This window comes from Eriocheir sinensis, chromosome 42, assembly GCF_024679095.1.
Source record: "Eriocheir sinensis breed Jianghai 21 chromosome 42, ASM2467909v1, whole genome shotgun sequence".
In the NCBI taxonomy this organism is placed as follows: domain Eukaryota; kingdom Metazoa; phylum Arthropoda; class Malacostraca; order Decapoda; family Varunidae; genus Eriocheir; species Eriocheir sinensis.
Genome location: NC_066550.1, coordinates 2,694,072 through 2,711,496, shown reverse-complemented (window position 1 = coordinate 2,711,496; position 17,425 = coordinate 2,694,072).

The following is a 17,425-nucleotide window of genomic DNA, read 5'->3' as shown; positions in this document are numbered from 1 at the left end:
GTGTTTAAAATATCAACTTATCCGCCTGGCGAGCTGCAGTTCGGTATTCTAAAACACGCGTAAGTAATACTCCAAACAAGCGGAAGCAGCAGCGGAGTGATGTTGCACTAGTCCATGACGATGAAACGTGCAATAACACAAGGTGTGGAGCGCAGGGTTGAGAAGGCGTGTAGCTTGGGGTAAGGTAGGCTGTGGTGGCCGTTGCGGGGAGGTCACGTCCGTCTCTCGGGAGTGAGAAAGAGAGAGAGAGAGAGAGAGAGAGAGAGAGAGAATCCGAGTTGGAAACCAGTTAAATGGAGAATAAAACTGGATTCAGGATAGTGACTCAGAGAGAGAGAGAGAGAGAGAGAGAGAGAGAGAGAGAGAGAGAGAGAATCCGGGAAGTTGGAAACCAGTTAAATGGAGAATAAAAACTGGGATTCAGGATAGTGACTCAGAGAGAGAGAGAGAGAGAGAGAGAGAGAGAGAGAGAGAGAGAGAGAATTCTCACCTCACCCAATAAAGCCTGGATTGCGGGAGTAGGCTTGGTATACCCCTGCCGTGGGTCTCTCTCTCTCTCTCTCTCTCTCTCTCTCTCTCTCTCTCTCTCTCTCTCTCTCTCTCTCTCTCTCTCTCTCTCTCTCCAGCGGGGTGTGGTGTAAGGGCGGACACTCGGGCGATCACTTAATCACCTCGTACGATGGAATTAAGTCAAGTTTACGAGTTAGCGTGGCCACCCCCTCGCCCTGTGTGTGTGTGTGTGTTACGTGGTAATTAAAGACTTGAAGTATAAGCCGTTAAGTGTGCTAATAAATCTCCTGGATCTTCCCCGTGTATCAGGCTTCCGTAGTGCCTTAGTGCCTTTCTGCCTCCATTGTTTGCCGTCCAGCAGTCCGTTCAGTGCATCACCTGCATAGTGCCTTAATGTTTTGGAACGACATTTAGCTCATTATTTACCTGTGTTTATGGGTTATTCATCTGTTTGGTTTGCTTCACTGTAACCGTGCTTTCATTCTCTACATAGGCTATTTGCGTAATGAGTTCCTTTGTAAAGGGGTAAATTCTCTGAAATTTATATTTTCATTTTTTTTACTTTGTTTTTATTTGTTTACTGTATTCTAGATTTGTTTATATTTGTTTGTGTATCTGTTTAACTATTCGTTTTTACTTTTCCTGATATTTGTACTTTTTGTTTACTCATTATTCTGCTTTTAATAATAATTATTGATGTTTAAATGTTTACCTATTTCATTGATTATATATGATATCTTTTTGTCAGTTTTGGGCAATGTTACTGTCAATGAAAAACGTTGCTATTAACTATTGCTTATATTCACAAGACGAATTGATACCACATATTTAGTTGGTTAGTTATACTGCCTTCAAGTAAAGTTTTAAACTGCTAGGGAACTGGATGAAGTGTGTGTGTGTGTGTGTGTGTGTGTGTGTGTGTGTGTGTGTGTGTGTGTGTGTGGTGTGTGTTCATGCGTGGTCCGAGAATCTGCAGTCTGGAATGGTTTGGTGAGCGTCAGCGGGATTAATGGCGTGTGATTGTTATGCATGGCGTGTCGCGAGTGTACGTCGAGTTTGTGTTGGGATCGTGGCGGTGTGACACGAAGTGTTTAGCGCTGTGTGTATTGTATTCGCGAGGCAGGTGATATAAGCGGTTTGGGTACCAAGCCTGGGGAAAAGTAAGGGAAAATCACACTGTAAACGACTATATATCAACATTTAAAACTTACTACCTACCACGTTGCCAACAGGCGACGTGTTTTTCCGACCGATTGCCTCAGCTGGGGCCAGATTATTTGTAAGAGCAAGAAATTGGCGGGTAATCAAACTACCTAGTTAGTTGTCTTACATCCCTCCAGAAAAGGAGGACTCATGAAACACATGAAGGCAGGCTGAGTGTGAAATGTAAATGTAATGTGAGGTGGGACCACGCCTTTCCACTAAGCCCCGAAGATGTGCGTGGGTTTAGGGAGTTGCCGGGACCAGACTAGACACCCGGACTTGGTAATGTCGAGTACACAGATGGAGCTCTTGAACGCTACACATGCCCATGAAAAAAGTTCTTAAAACCAGGCAACAAAAAAATAATGCTCAGAAAATAAGGTGGGCGTTACATGAGATACAGATTTTAGTGTACTGAACGTACGTAATAAAAAATACATGTGGTGAGCAGCCATGGGGCGATTACTTAATATTTTCACGATTACGATTACAATAAAATTAGGTATAATCGATTACGATTACATGATGTATTAAAAGGTGATTATAATCGTGATTACAGGAAGGACTGAAAGGTGAACTTGCAAATTTCATACACATGTACCATACTAAATATTTAATTGGTTGAATTACTATAGATATTTATAGTACATACCTGCTGCACGATAAACTATTAACTAAATCTTTGCTAATGTAATCGCAAAAGTGATCACGATTACATTTTTAATGTATTTGATTACGATTATACTTACTTAAAAATAATAAGAGGGTAATCGATTACGATTACGATTACTTGAAAAACTGCAATCGATTGTAATCGTTTACGATTACAGATTACGATTACCCCATGTCTGGTGGTGAGTGGTGAGGACATATATCACGGAGGTTTTAGTACTGTGCATTATCAAAAATAGAGTTTGATGTGCCATGAATGAGACGTTCAGTTTACGAAAGGTGAATCCAATAAAGTGTTGTTTTGAGATATTCATGTTTGATGATTTGCATCGTTGTTACAACTCGTAAACTTAACTATTAATATTGTTAGTCCTGAAATCAAGAAATACCTATGTATCAAGAGGTGATTCTGGCATATAAGGATTAGATAATAATTGTAAGTTACTACTACACTTATGTTTTACTGATACCTCGTATACTTTTAATCAGAAAAAAAATTACGACGTCAATATAACACTACATAAATTTAGCTGAAAAAAACACTTCAGCAAGTCATAAACATCATTGACGTACAGGAGATGGGAGGCGTGTGTGTGTGTGGTGGTCATTAATAGTCAAGCAGGTCGTGATCCATAAATGTGGATCTCTTTATTTCGGTTTCTTTCACAAGCCCTCCTAGATATGTTGCTTATTATAAATACCAGTATTTTATAAAAATCTGAATGTGACATTTTTTCATTTCCCAACTGAGCAAAACATCGTCACTAACATAGTTATCCTATTCTCCACTTTGCGACTTCTTTCTCCGTCCAATAGCTGGTGTAGGCCTGCTCAATATTACGTTTTGTTTCTGTTACATTCCTTTGCTAAGTCGTAGTATCACACTTCCTGGAATGTCCACGTAGCCTCTGGTCACTACAGTGCAAATGTGTTCCTCGTCAAGGTGGGTTCACAGGAAGTGTTTGTTTAGATTACAGTCAATGTGTGCTCTGTGCTAAGAACTTTTAATTTTGAGGCTTTCAGCCTCTGACTGGCGTGGCGTGACATCAGAGAGCAACAAAATAGTTTAAAACATGTGGAGACATGTAGAGAAAGGTCACAATGATAGTATGGCGTGTATAACTCAAAACTCCCCGAAATGTGCGTCTCCACCAAGGTAAAGCCACTCCTAGATCTCGGCCGCTCTCCAATGCACTCCTTGGCAGCTTGCAGAGTCTCACGTTTGAAGGTATCCCACAACTCTATAGGGTTCTCCTGAGTGCCAGCTTAAACACTTACAACCGTTTGAACTGTCTGCACGCTCCTGAGCTCACTTTGCCAGGTCCTTCAACCTCTCGAGGGTGGAACACAAGTTGTGTTGCATCTCGAGATTCTTCTTGACCTGACATGAAGCTTGAGTGTTGCAACAACAAACCTATGGTTAGTTGAAAAGAACTCAGCACTCCGGTAAACCCTGTAGTTCTGAAGGATCCTCCAACGAGTACTTACGAGAATATGGTCGATCTCCTTAGCTACCCCTCCGGCGTCGCTATACCACGTCCAGCGGTGCAGCTCTGGTCTCTGGTACCAGGAACCCGCAATTCTCAACCTTCTGGATTTTGCAAAATTCAGGAGGATATGTTGATATTCCAGGTACTAGATCCATGGGGACCAACACATAGCTCATAGCCAACCCTGTCAGTGAGTAGTAGTAGTAGTAGTAGCAGCATTGAAGTCACCCAGGACAATGACTGTGTCCCGGGGAGGGCACTGGTCTAATACAGAGTCGAGTTTGGAGTAGAACGTCTCCTTCTCTTCAGTTTCACGCATCTCGGTAGGAGCGTACACTGCAACAAGAGACATGAAGCCCAGTGTGTGCTTCAACCTCACTGGCATTATACGCTCATCAACCGGAGCAACCTCAACCACAAATGGCAGCAGTTGGCTGGAGATACCCATAGCTACCCCCCTGACATGGAAGCCATTGCTCATGCCGGACCAGTAAAAGGTGTACCCCCTCCCCATTGATCTCGCCACTGCCAGGCCTCCTTGTCTCAGAGAGTGCCACTATGTCCACCCTCAGCCTTCCGAGCTCATTTGATAGGTGGGGCAGTCGATCATCGTCCGAGAGACTCCGGACGTTCCAGGAGCCCACACGCAGAACCCTCCGAAAGTTAACCCCGGGCCCGGTTCTGCGGGCGGGCGCAGCCTCTGCTTCACCCCGGCCACCCCCAAAACAAAAAGAGGGGCTAGGGGGCCCTTCCTCCTTCGAGGTGCAGGGGTCCCGTAGGCTTTGCCCTACACCCGTCACTGACGGCAGGCTCCCCGGATGCGGATGCATCGTGGAAGCCCGCCGCGCGTGCCCCAGCAAGACCGGATCGGGGTCGAGGCTCGCGCCCCGACCCCGGCCTCTACTTTTTAATTTGTTTTTAGCTAGGGCACATTTTTTTGCGGGGGAGGGGGTGGAAGCCCCCCCCCCCTAACCAGCCCAGATCATGGGCTGGCCTGACTGCTCGCCATAGGGCAGGGACGCAGGACCCCTGGGGGGATCAATCCCCCGGCTACCCAAAGAAAGAAGCGTGATCAGAAGAGAGAGAGAAAGCGGGGAAAGACAGCTCGGGGAGGCTGAGGGCGCTGCATTCCTCATTCAGATAGACCTGCCCCTACCCTGGCTATTTGGTTACCACCCAGCGTATTGAAATGGTTAGCGTACCTGTTGCTAACTGTTTCGGCTTGTCACTTAGTGTAGCATTTCCACTGGAGAAACAATACATGAAGTGAGTGGATGTTTGACGCCCCCAACCACCACCAACATGCATTGCAATGTAATGCAACGTGCTGCAATGAGCTTCCGCGCGGCGCCACTTGCTTGCAATCCATGTTTTCACCTCTTTTTAATTTTAGGATTTTTTTCATGGTCTGTCATGATACTCCTAGGTTCTCTCACACCACTAGTCAAGAAAATGGGAAATTATAGCAGTCACTAATATATTTTTGTATATATACGCGAAAAATCGATTTATATACTATTTTTTTTCATAAATCCAACAAAACACTCTATGTATCCGCCTCAGATGTCTTTTGAATTATATTTTATTGATTTTACACAGTAGAAGACTGGTTTTTACTTTGAAATATGGTCAAATTCGAGTACATTAATTTGTGATCCCGTAAAAAAGACGTAACAATGAGTAAACAAAGCAGCCTGTTTACACATCCAATGAAAGTTAGTTAAGGAAACCATGTCTGTTTTGTTCTTCATATCCTGATGTATATATCCTGTGGATTTCAAGTCCCTAGTTGGAATAGGTAAAAATACAAAAAAAAAAATTTCATCTTCATCGCTTAATATCTCAAAACCATGATTTTACACTTTAAAAAATATCTCCTCCGTTGCACTTCTTGTTATACACATATATCCTACTGCTTCTTATGAAAGTATGTGTTAGGAATAGTGTTTGCTATCGGAACTATTGTTTGAAGTTGATTTAGATTTTTTGAAAAATATTTGTCAATTTTTTTTATTATTTCATCGAACTTTAAAAACATATTTTTTACTATTGTATGAAACCAAACGATAGCAAGCGTTAATCCCCTATCCTTCCTCATTAAAATGTTTTTTGAATGAAAGAAATCGGCCCGTAAATAAGGGAGAAGATACGGTTAGAACATAAGGAATTTAACATGGGATTTGAAATTTTACAACCCCCTTTAAAAACAAGCAATCAAACGAAATACAAAATTTGTGTATGCGTCATAACTTTCAGAGTTCATCACTACATGATAATTTCAAAGTAAACTACATATGACCCCCCAAAAAATCCATGAATGGATGTTGCAATACCGTAGTGTATGTGATTAGGGAGATAGTTTTTACTAAGGTTTGTTGCAGTAAAAAAAGTAAAAATAAATCTTCGTGTCAGAAACAACCTGTTAAGGGATACTTTATAATTATATTCTCGCATCATCTTATCCTCTAGGTCTCTCCTTTCTAAATATAACGAAACTTTCTCCACATTTCGTTATCGCATTACAAATTTCACGTTAACAACAAATGTAGAGGGCATACACCTTCCGGGCTGGTCGATAAATGGGTACTTGGGCAAACCTGGAGAAGGTAAATTCTTGCAATCCCGGCCCTCACACTGGTCCATCTCCCGGGGTACCTAATGTGTTTTTGCCACGTCACGCTCAGTGTACATATTACGGAGATGAGCACCTCGGCCACACGCACCTGTTGTGTAAACTAACTACATTACCTTCATATCTTATTGTTAATAATATGTTCATTCATTTATTATACATATCTCCCATTTTTTCGTTTTTCTTTTACTTGTATATCTCTTGGTTCACATTTTCGTATTAAATATTGCTCCCTAATTTTTTTCCATTTGGCACACAGTTTACTAATTCTGAAACATGTTAACGTACTCTGTGTGTTAATCTTCGTATCTCTTATTTCTTCAGACGCTATAATCTCTCTCTCTCTCTCTCTCTCTCTCTCTCTCTCTCTCTCTCTCTCTCTCTCTCTCTCTCTCTCTCTCTGTCTATCATTGAGCCATGCTTTATCGCATCGTTGCGTGTCTTCTCATTTGTTTTGCTCTTTATTCCTTCTCAGAATATTTATATATCGTAATCAAGGCTATAAAACGTGTTAACAAAAAAACTTGTTTGTTTTGGAAATTTCGATCATTTTTTTGTTAAACATACGGCTGAGAATAATATATCTCGCATTAAAGCCTAAGAATTTAGAAAAGTAATGCCTGCTAATATATACAATGTGTTGTTTTATCATTATCCTTTATATCAAAAGAGCAATTAGAACGCAAGCACGTGAGATCAGGAACCTCCCGCTGAAGATAAAATAAAAAAAAGTGTTTGATGTCTTTTTTGAGAAGTTTTCTTATTTTTATGTATATGTCTGTACGCATTATTTATCAAGAGCATGTAAAACTTCTTTTTGTATGTTAAATCTCTCCATGTTAAAATCACAAAAATGAGAAAAAAATGATTTTGGAGGGAGGGGGCGGCGGGGGTGATGCAAACCCTGATCCTAAATCACCTCCTTCCGCAAGAAAGAGAAAGGATTAAAATCTAAAGAATTCGGTCGAATTTATCTCAGCTGTGAAGCTCAAAGTGACTACATAGATTGGTGTATCAATTATATATATATATATATATATATATATATATATATATATATATATATATATATATATATATATATATATATATATAACGTAGAGCATATACCCGGCGGCGCTTCGCTTCATTCACTCGTTGCCTCCACTCCCCGTGTAAAGCTCCCACGCATTATTAGTAGAAACACTCATAATTATTATCTCAGCCTCTGTCAACGGATGTGAGGTTTCTGAAACATTACATGAACAATATGATTAAAAAGCACTCATAATTGTTTTCTTAACCTCTGACAACGGCGACTCCAGCTGATGTGAGGTTTCTGAAACAGCACGAACAATATATTTTGAAATACACGTTGCTTATTTAATATAGCTTATTGTATTATTATGTTTAATAAGTCATCATTTTGCGAAATCTAAGAACTGGGATGGAGTGTGTTCATTGGAAAGGAAGAGTAATGAAACCATATCTCGTAAAGCTCTCTGGAGCGAACTTTGTTTACAGACGTCCCTCCCCTCCCCTCCCCCCTCCGTAACACACCGGCCAACACATGCATATTCTTAACAGGAGCCGCTCATGTCGAAATAATGAGAGGCAAAGGATGATTTTATATTCAAGGTGGTATCTATTTTTTTTTATTAACAATCCTGATCATTAATGTGAAAAATACACTTTCTGTACTCTACATGTGTCGATTTTACTGCAGAGAGCTACCTTAGAATTAGTATCAAAATAGTGTTAAGCCAGAGGGCAGCTTCATATGGTTCTCCACTCTATCTTACTCAAGCATCACCTTAGGACAGCACAAGGAGCAAGCTGGTAGAAAGATTTTTTGTTCGTCACCATGAGGATGAATTTTTTTTTTAGGTTAATTGAATAATTTGGAAAAGGATCATGAAACAAAATTAGTAAAGATATATTTTGATTTGCAGTTGTGTTGATTTCTTTTAGGGACTCCTCGGGCAAATCATCGTTCGATTCCTTATGCACAGCTCGTTGGTGCAACATGACAGAGAAATCGGATAAAGTACATCTGTTTTCTGCATCATCAGTGGATTGTGCCAAATTCTGCTGTTTGTTTTATAGTTACAATAATAAGGGGATAATTGCATTTCTTAGGTGGTCTACTGAAATACTGACTATTGATTTGGAAGTAAAATGTCTTGAATCCGCCTTGAGGATTTTTTTCATAGTTGTTTTAGTGAACATCACTTTTAAGACAATATCACTCCAGATGTTCGTGTTAATGCTGTAGTATGTTACATAACGTGTATGGGATCAATTTTACTACCATGTGTTACTACTTCTCTATACATACAGGCATAACCTCATGATTCTTTTTCAGGTTTGCTACATTGACAGGTATGGAAGTAAAAAAATCTAGAGCCGATCGCTGGATGTGATAAGTTTTGTGATTTGTAGAAAGGGTTTTGAGACCAGCTGACCGGGTGAGTGTCATGCGGGGTGTCATGCGGGGCCTGCCCAGTCTCAATAGATATAGTGGGCTGCATGGGAGCCGGGATCCCCAATCATATAGCATTCACTAAAGTAGCACTGCACCTCCTGAAACAGTCCTCGTACAGAGTGAGTGTCGACGAATGTTTGTTAATCCGAAACTTTTGAAACAATCTTTTGAGCAACAACAGACATTCAGTCCTAAGAAGCAACTTCTGCCAGTGATGAGTTTCATCGGAATGTGGGCTGTTTGTTCTGTGGCGGTGAGGTACTATTTGATCAGAGACATCAAGATTGTAGTAGCGACTCGAGAACTGTTCGGACTATTCCGTTACCTAGCGTAGTCCCATGAACGTCAAGATTCTTGATCAAAACGGGTACACTTTCACCTAGAAAGTTGCACTGACCTTGTTGCTTTAGAGACTGCTAATCACAAATATTGTCATCCCACTTCATTTCAAATAAGGATTTAGCTGCTCCAAGAAGTACAACAAAGGTTCTTAAACGTCCCGAGATGCAGTGTTCAAACAGAGCGTTGTATTATCAGATAACTTTGAATACATCTTGCCTAATTACCCACATTATGTAACCCAATGGGTGGAGATGCCATGGACCACATTGTACGGTAGAGAAACGATTTATGGCATGCGGATAATTGCTGTGTCCACACCTGTTAGGCATCAACATCTTACTATTACATGTCCACCAGGGAAACGCCACAATACCATGAAAGTCAAAACAGTTGTACCAAGTAAGGTGATTCCTATCCCAGAAGCAGGGCTTGTCCTCTGAAGAGTTCAGCCTCTCATGAAGCTGCAATTCCAATATGTTCTGCCAGGATCGATATGTTTTGATTTGCTTTAGCATTCGGCATGAAATTACAGTCAGTACGATTACTTTGGGCATAAATTATGCACAAATGTGCGGAGGTACACGAAACTATGGGAAGTGTGACGGGTGTTACTCATAAAACAATAGTGAGCAGCATATAGAGCTTGACAATGCCCGTCGGAAGTGAGATTTCGATGATCTGGTGCGAGTCATCGATCGGATAACCCTGCAAAACCCATTCGACGTAGACCAAAAGAGTTTGCGATCTCTGTCATCTGGTTATACAGTTTATAAAGGCGATGGGATAAACTGTGATGAAGTCTTATCCACTCGACTTTACTCTGCATTATTCAACTTCTTTCAACCGAAGACCCTCCCGACAGGAATTACAAGACTCCAGACTGGAGGCTGCATAACGCTTAACCTCTGACCTTGCTACCATTCGTGATTGGAGCAGGAGGAACCTGGTGTCCTTCAACGCCTCAAAAACTCAATTTATCCACCTATCAGTTCGACACAATCTTCCAAACACCTATCCCCTATTCTTCGACAATATTCAGCTGTCACCTTCTTCTACACTAAACATCCTCGATCTATCCTTAACTCAAAATCTTAACTGGAAAATTCACATCTCCTCACTTACGGAATCAGCTTTCTCGTGGTTGGGGGTTCTGTATCACCTCCGCCAGTTATTTTCCTCCGCATAGATGCTTTCCAAATACAGGGGCATTTTCCACCGCCGCATGGAGTATGCATCTCACATATGGGGAGCTCCACACATACAGCCCTTTTGAACATGGTAGAGTCTAGGACTCTTCGTCTCATCAATTCCCCTTCTCTCACTGGCAGACTTCCACTTCTTACATTCCGCTGCAATGTTGCCGCTCTTTTTATCTTGTACCAATATTTTCATGCTGACTGCTCTTCTGAACTTGCGAATTGCATGCCTCCTCCCCTCCCGCTGCCCCGCTACACTCGATTTTCTACTCTTGCTCACCCCTATACTGTTCAAATCCCTTATGCAAGAGTTAACCAGCATCTTCATTATTTTATCCCTTCTGGCGGTAAACTCTGGAACAGCCTTCCTTTATCTGTATTTCCTCCTGTCTATATGACTTGACCTCTTTCAAGAGAGGTGTGTCAAGACACCTCTTCTCCCGAAGTTGACCTCACTTTTGGCCTCGTTCTATTTTTTTCTTTTGCTGGAGCAGCGCTTGGCGGGCGTTTTTGTTACTACTTTGTTTTAGTGCCTTTGAGCTGTCTCCCTTGCTGTAAAAAAAGAAGAAAAAAATTTGGCATTTGATAAAAAAATATATGAATATTTTGGGCAGTTTAATGAAGCAACGTGACCAATTGTGTTCGCTAATATTGTAGTGTATGATTTTTGTGTATTTAAATATAAGCATTTACAAGTACCATCCCTGTGGACACCTTGTGTGTGCCCCGTGCACTGGCGGGCTTTTCCGCGCCCCGCTGCCCGTAACGTCCAAGGCGGAAATGCTGAGAATATATTGCTTAAAAACTTGCTAATACTAAGAGCTTTGTTACTCAACAACCTTGCTAAACTCGGGATGTAGAAACGAGGCATAGCGAGGTTGTTACCTTGCTATGACGGAAAGGCAACTGATTGGCGGGTGGCTTGCAATGACGTCATCGGAATCAACAACCAATCACAGTGAGTTTTATAGCGAGCTTCTCCAATCACAAGGGTGCCGCTTCCCAGCTGTGTTTACATTTTCTCGCCTGCTACCTCTGCCAAGGGTATCTGCCTCTGCCTTCTACCAGCTCCTTCATGCCATCCAGCGGGCCCTTTTCCATCTGTTATCGGAGGGCTGGGAAATAACGCTGCAATGGGTGCCCTATTTATGTTATAAATAATGAATTATACTACTTAAGGTCATACTGGTTTGATGTTTGGTTGGGTTAAATTGTTGTTCTTCCACACACAAAATATACAGGTGTGTCTCTCCTAAGTAGTAGTAGTAACTGAACTCATGTAAAGGAATATTTTTCAATGAAAGTTATATTAACTGGCATTAGGATGGACCGAGTGTTAACTGACCTTGCTATAAACTCAACATCTTTATGGTTCAAAATTCGCGTACATGCAGAAGTCGACATATGGGAAGGGAGGGAATATGACACTACACCCATCACACGAGTAGAGGGAGAAGAAAAAAAAACACTGTACACAAGGCTGTGGGGACCCCAATATAGAAACATGCAAAAGACAATGGAAATAACCTACCAGTAACGTCTCCAATAACGTGCTGAAAGGAACCACTAGCTTGTATATATTCGCAGGGCTATCAAGACCTGCGTGTGAGGAGGAATAGCATGAACCCTCTGTGAATATGTAATGTGCTGCACCAAGTATCGTACTATGCCTCCATTCTTGTACGTCTGGCAACCATGTTAGTCAGTCTGTAGCAGTCACCGCTGAAAGCCGTGCGCTCTTCCTCCCCGGTGACTAAGAAAATGGGGGTTGCAGCACACACATAATGTTTTTTATTCCTGTGCCGTCTAAGTCTGCTGTCGAGTCTCGCGCGTCCTAAGCATAGCTGGGCGATATCGCGATAAGTTATCGCGATACTTTATCGCTGATAACAAAATCGGATTATCGACCATCCGCTATTTATTTAAATATATATCGGTATCTTCGTTACTTTTGTAACCAAACTAGCGATAATCGCTACTTTTTTTCCGCCTCTCAGAAAAAAACGATGTCTCCTCCCTACTGCGGATGCATGGCCCGGTGTTGTATGAAAAAACTTCGGGGTATGAAATATCTTCCGTGATGAGATTTCATACTTAGATCATGAAAATTTAAAAAACTAGGTTATTTTTTTATGCTAATCCAAAATCAATATATCATAGAGAAAAATCATTTAACTTCGCCCCCAAAATGATTATTCATTGCCTCAAATTTGATATTCCATATTCGTTTGTGACCATGCCATGGTATTGAAGGCATCCGGTGTTGTGTAATTTGGTGTCCCATCTTCAAAAGCTGGCGCTTTTGTTTACAAACACTGGTCTCAGTGCGCATGCTCAGATCATTAAGTGTAGACCTGTACAGTCTCACAATGCTTTTTTAACGCATTAAGAGTTGCTGGAAAGCTGAATCAAACATACAGTACCACCATCCTCGCTGTTTCTTGAACGACGTACACTCTGTACATATAAATACAACTCGTACAGAGTGCCGTTCTAGTAACAGCGAGGACGGTGGTAGTGGTACTATATGTCTGATTCAGCCTTCCAGCAACTCTTTATTACGGTTTAAAAGCTTTGTGAGACTGTACAGGTCTATGCTTGCTGGTCTGAGCATGCACCGTTCATGAGAGACCAGTGTTTATAAACAATTTTTGACGGTGGGGACGCCAAATAACACAACACCGGTTCAGGCATTTATAGTATTACCGTCCATATGTACGTGTCAACGTGTGGTTTTAAGGTTCTGTAAGTTTCCTAAAATACAGATGATGAAAATTTGAATTCATCGATGTTGTTCTATCTGAAATATCATTATAGTATCGTTTTCGCCTATCGGACTTATCGCTAGCTAGTATCGGAATTGTGGATTTATATCGGGTATCGGTTATCGGTTATCGCCTATATTTGTGTTTCTAGTTAACGAATATCGGTTATCGCCGTTAAGGTTTTTCATTATCAGTTATCGGTTATCGGGAATAAGGTTTTCTGTTATCGTGCCCAGCTATGGACCGTAGACGGTGACGGTTCTTCCTCTAAACGTCCTATCCACTCATACCCCGATGATTCTACTTTCAACAGAAGACCTTCTCAACAAGAATTACAAGACTCCAAAATGGAGGCTGCAGAACGCTTTTAAGCTCTGATCTTGCTCCTATTTTCGATTGGGGCAGAAATAATATGTTGTCCTTCAACACCTCAAAAACATAATTTCTCCACCTATCAATTCGACACAATCTTACAAACATCTATCTCCTATTCTTCGAAAACACTCAGCTGTCGCCTTCTTCTACACTAAACATCCTCGATCTTTCCTTAACTCAAAATCTTAACTGGAAACTTTACATCTCTTCTCTCACTAAATCAGCTTCCTTGAGGTTGGGCGTTCTGTATCGTCTCCGCCAGTTCTTCTCCCTGCACAGTTGCTATCCATATATAAGGGACTTGTCCGCCTTCATATGGAGTATGCATCTCCGTGTGGTGGGGCTTCACACACACAGCTCTTTTGAAGAGAGTAGAGTCGAAGGCTCTTCGTCTCATCAGCTCTTCTCCTCTTACTGACAGTCTCCTACCTCTTAAATTCCGCCACCATGTCCGTTTTTCCTCAGGAGGGCTCTAGTCCAACGCGACAGAGTCCTATATTGCTCCCGATTCCCAGCAAGTCAAGCAGCGTGAATCTCCTCAATATTATCAAGCGTCTCCGCCAAGGCAAAACCACTCCTAGATCTCGAGCGCTCTCCAATGCACTCCTTGGCAGGTCGAAGAGTCTCACGTCTGAAGGTGTCCCACAGTTTTACAGGATCCTCAAGGGCGCTGAGCACATTGAACCGATTTGAGACTGTCACTGCATACTCCTGAGCACAGGCCAGGTCCTTCAGTCTTTCGAGATGGAACACAGTATTGTTGCATCTCTAGATTCTTCTTGACCTGACATGAAGTTTTAGTGTTGCAATAATAACCCTATGGTCAGCTGCAAAGGACTCCGCACTCCGGCAAACCCTGCAGTTCTGAGGGATCCCCAGGATTCCGAGGATGAGGTTAGCTACCCCTCCGTCATCGCTATACCAAGTCTTTGGTACCAAGAACCCTCAATTCTCAACCTCCTGGATCTTGCAAAATTTAGGAGGAGAGACTGTTAATGTTCCTAGTACCAGAACCATGGGGACCAACACATAGCTCGTAGCCAATCATATTAGTGCCAGTAGTAGCATTGAAGTAGCCCGGGACAATGAGTGTTTCCCGGGGAAGCCTAGAACATCTCCTTCTCTTCATTTTCACACATCTCGGTAGGAGCGTACATTGCAACAAGAGATGTGAAGCCCAATGTTAGATGCTATCCATATACAGGGGCCTTGTCCGTCCTCGTATGGAGTATGCATGTCATGTGTGTGGGGGGCTCCACTCACACAGCTCTCTTGGACAGAGTAGAGTCAAAGGCTTTTCGTCTCATCAACTCCCTTCTTATACTGGCAGTCTTCTACTTTTTAAATTCCGCTGCCATGTTGCATCTATTTCTATCTTCTATCGATATTTTTTTGCTGACTGCTCTTCTGAACTTGCTAACTGCATGCCTCCCCTCCTCCCGCGGCCCCGCTGCACTCGACTTTCTACTCTAACTCATCCATATACTGTCCAAACCCCTTATGCAAGAGTTAACCAGCATCTTAATTCTTAAATCCCTTACACTGGTAAACTCTGGAACGGTCTTCCTTCGTCTCTATTGCCTCCTGCCTACGACTTGAACTCTTTCAAGAGGAGTGTATCAAGACACTTCTCCACCCGAAATTGACCTCTCTTTTGGCCACTTTTCACTTATACCTTCGTTGGAATAGCGATTAGTGGGCTATTTTTTTACACTTTTTGTTGTTGTTGTTGTTGCCCTTGGGCTGATTCTTAGCTGTAAAAAAAAATGTGTGCCTTAGCCTCAGTCGCACTATACGCTCATCAACCGGAGAAACCTTAACTACAAATGGCTGTAGTTGGCTGGAGATGCCCATTGCTACCCCCATAAGACGGAAGCCATTGCTCGTGCCGGAGCAATAGTAGTTGTACCCCTACTTACTGATCTCGCCACTGTCAGGCCTCCTCGTCTCTGAGAGTCCCACTATGTCTCCCCTCAGTCTTCTGAGCTCATTTGATGGGTAGGGCAGTCGATCATCGTCGGAGCAGCTTTGGACGTGCCAGGATCCCACCCGTAGAGCCCTCCGAAGGTTAACCTGGGCCTGGTTCTGCGGGCGGATGCCGCTTTTGCACCACCCCGGCCTCTCACAAAACAAAAAGAGGGGCTAAGGAGCCCTTCCTCCTTCGAGGTGCAGGGGTCCCTTAGGCTTTGCCCTGCACCCGTCACTGACGGCAGGCTCCTTGGATGAGTGTGCAGTATTAAGTACCTGTCCCGAAATCTCACCACACCTACTTCAGCACATTCCAGCAACACATTTAAGAAAAAATAACTAAAACAAGTTATTTGAAGCTTTCCATTACGTATCAACAAAGAATGCGCCTTCGACGGCAGTCACGAAGTGTCTGCAATCTTTTTTCCACTCCAGATGCTTAAGTATATCGTAATGTTTCTTCCTAGAAAAATCAGGCAATGAAATTATTAAATGGGTAATGCAAAATCAATGATAACTGGAAGCAGCTGCTCAGCTGATAAATGTAAACAAACGCAGTGTCAATAGTGGCGATGCAGGTTTCACCAATATATTTTTCAATGACGAATCCCCCACCTAACCTCGTTCCTTTCGCCGATGTCCTCATGCGCTGGCCTTACTCAAGCCGGACTTGAATGTAGCAGGTGGGTGGGTGGGCCAGCCCACCCATGCTTCCCCATCAGCTACCTGTGGAACACAAGTTGTAAGTACTACTTACACTGCAGTCATTAGTCGCTACTGAAAAGTTTATACGCCTACAGTCTGCTAAACAAGCGTACTGCTAGTTCTAGCAGACGCCAAGGGGTCTGCACGTGAGCCGATCAAGGGGGAAGTGAGTCTACCCAGTTATCTTCACAGTTTATAAGTCTCATCTGCGTTTGGTTCACCCTTTAGCCCGCCCAGCTTCCCGCAGGTTGGGGGTGAACCAAACCGGACAGTCGTTCAGCTGAGCGCAAAATGCCATCCCTCATCAATAGCTCCATCACAATATTCCCAAACGAAATGTAACGTTGCACAATGCTGGGTGGCTAACGGGCCAACCGAACGCAGGGCTGAAGTGAGACAAGTCCATGAGGAAAGAGGCAGGGTTAGGGGGTGAGAGTAGCAAACGCGGGCAACGCTTCTCTTAAAGCAGCGGGAGATTTGAATAACAGTTTATTTGTTTTTAATGAAATTTCGACCTACGAATTGCCTGTCGGAACCAAACCCTTTCGTAATTCGAACACTAATTGTAAACTAATGCGAATTATTTATGCGCTTGATTACAGTACATAATGTTTTTTGCATGCAAATGTAAGGCCACAATACGGCACGAGACAACAATAAACTAATATGTCCGGCGCACACGCGGCTACCCAACGAGTGTTGCGGACACCGACCTCGGGACGGAATCTAATGTATGGCTGGAGTTGTGTTCGATATCTGGATTGGATCAGGGATTTGTAAGAAGTTCTCACACATAGCCGGACACCAGGATTTTGACCCAGACTTCAATTTTGATCTCCGTACTTGACTGGGCATATGTTCGTCAATTGCGGTGCCGCAGATTTCTCTGGGATATCCGATATCCGGGAAGCCTAGGATTCATTGTAATTTAGGGTGATTTCATGTAATATAGAATGTTATATGAAGAATATGCACTTGTTCATGACCAGTTGTTTAAGATTAGTCTGTTTAAATTGTACTGTATTGTACTTGTTGCACTCTACATCGCTTGTGAATTGTTTATTTTAACTAATTTACATTTATATATGAAGAATAAAAGCAAA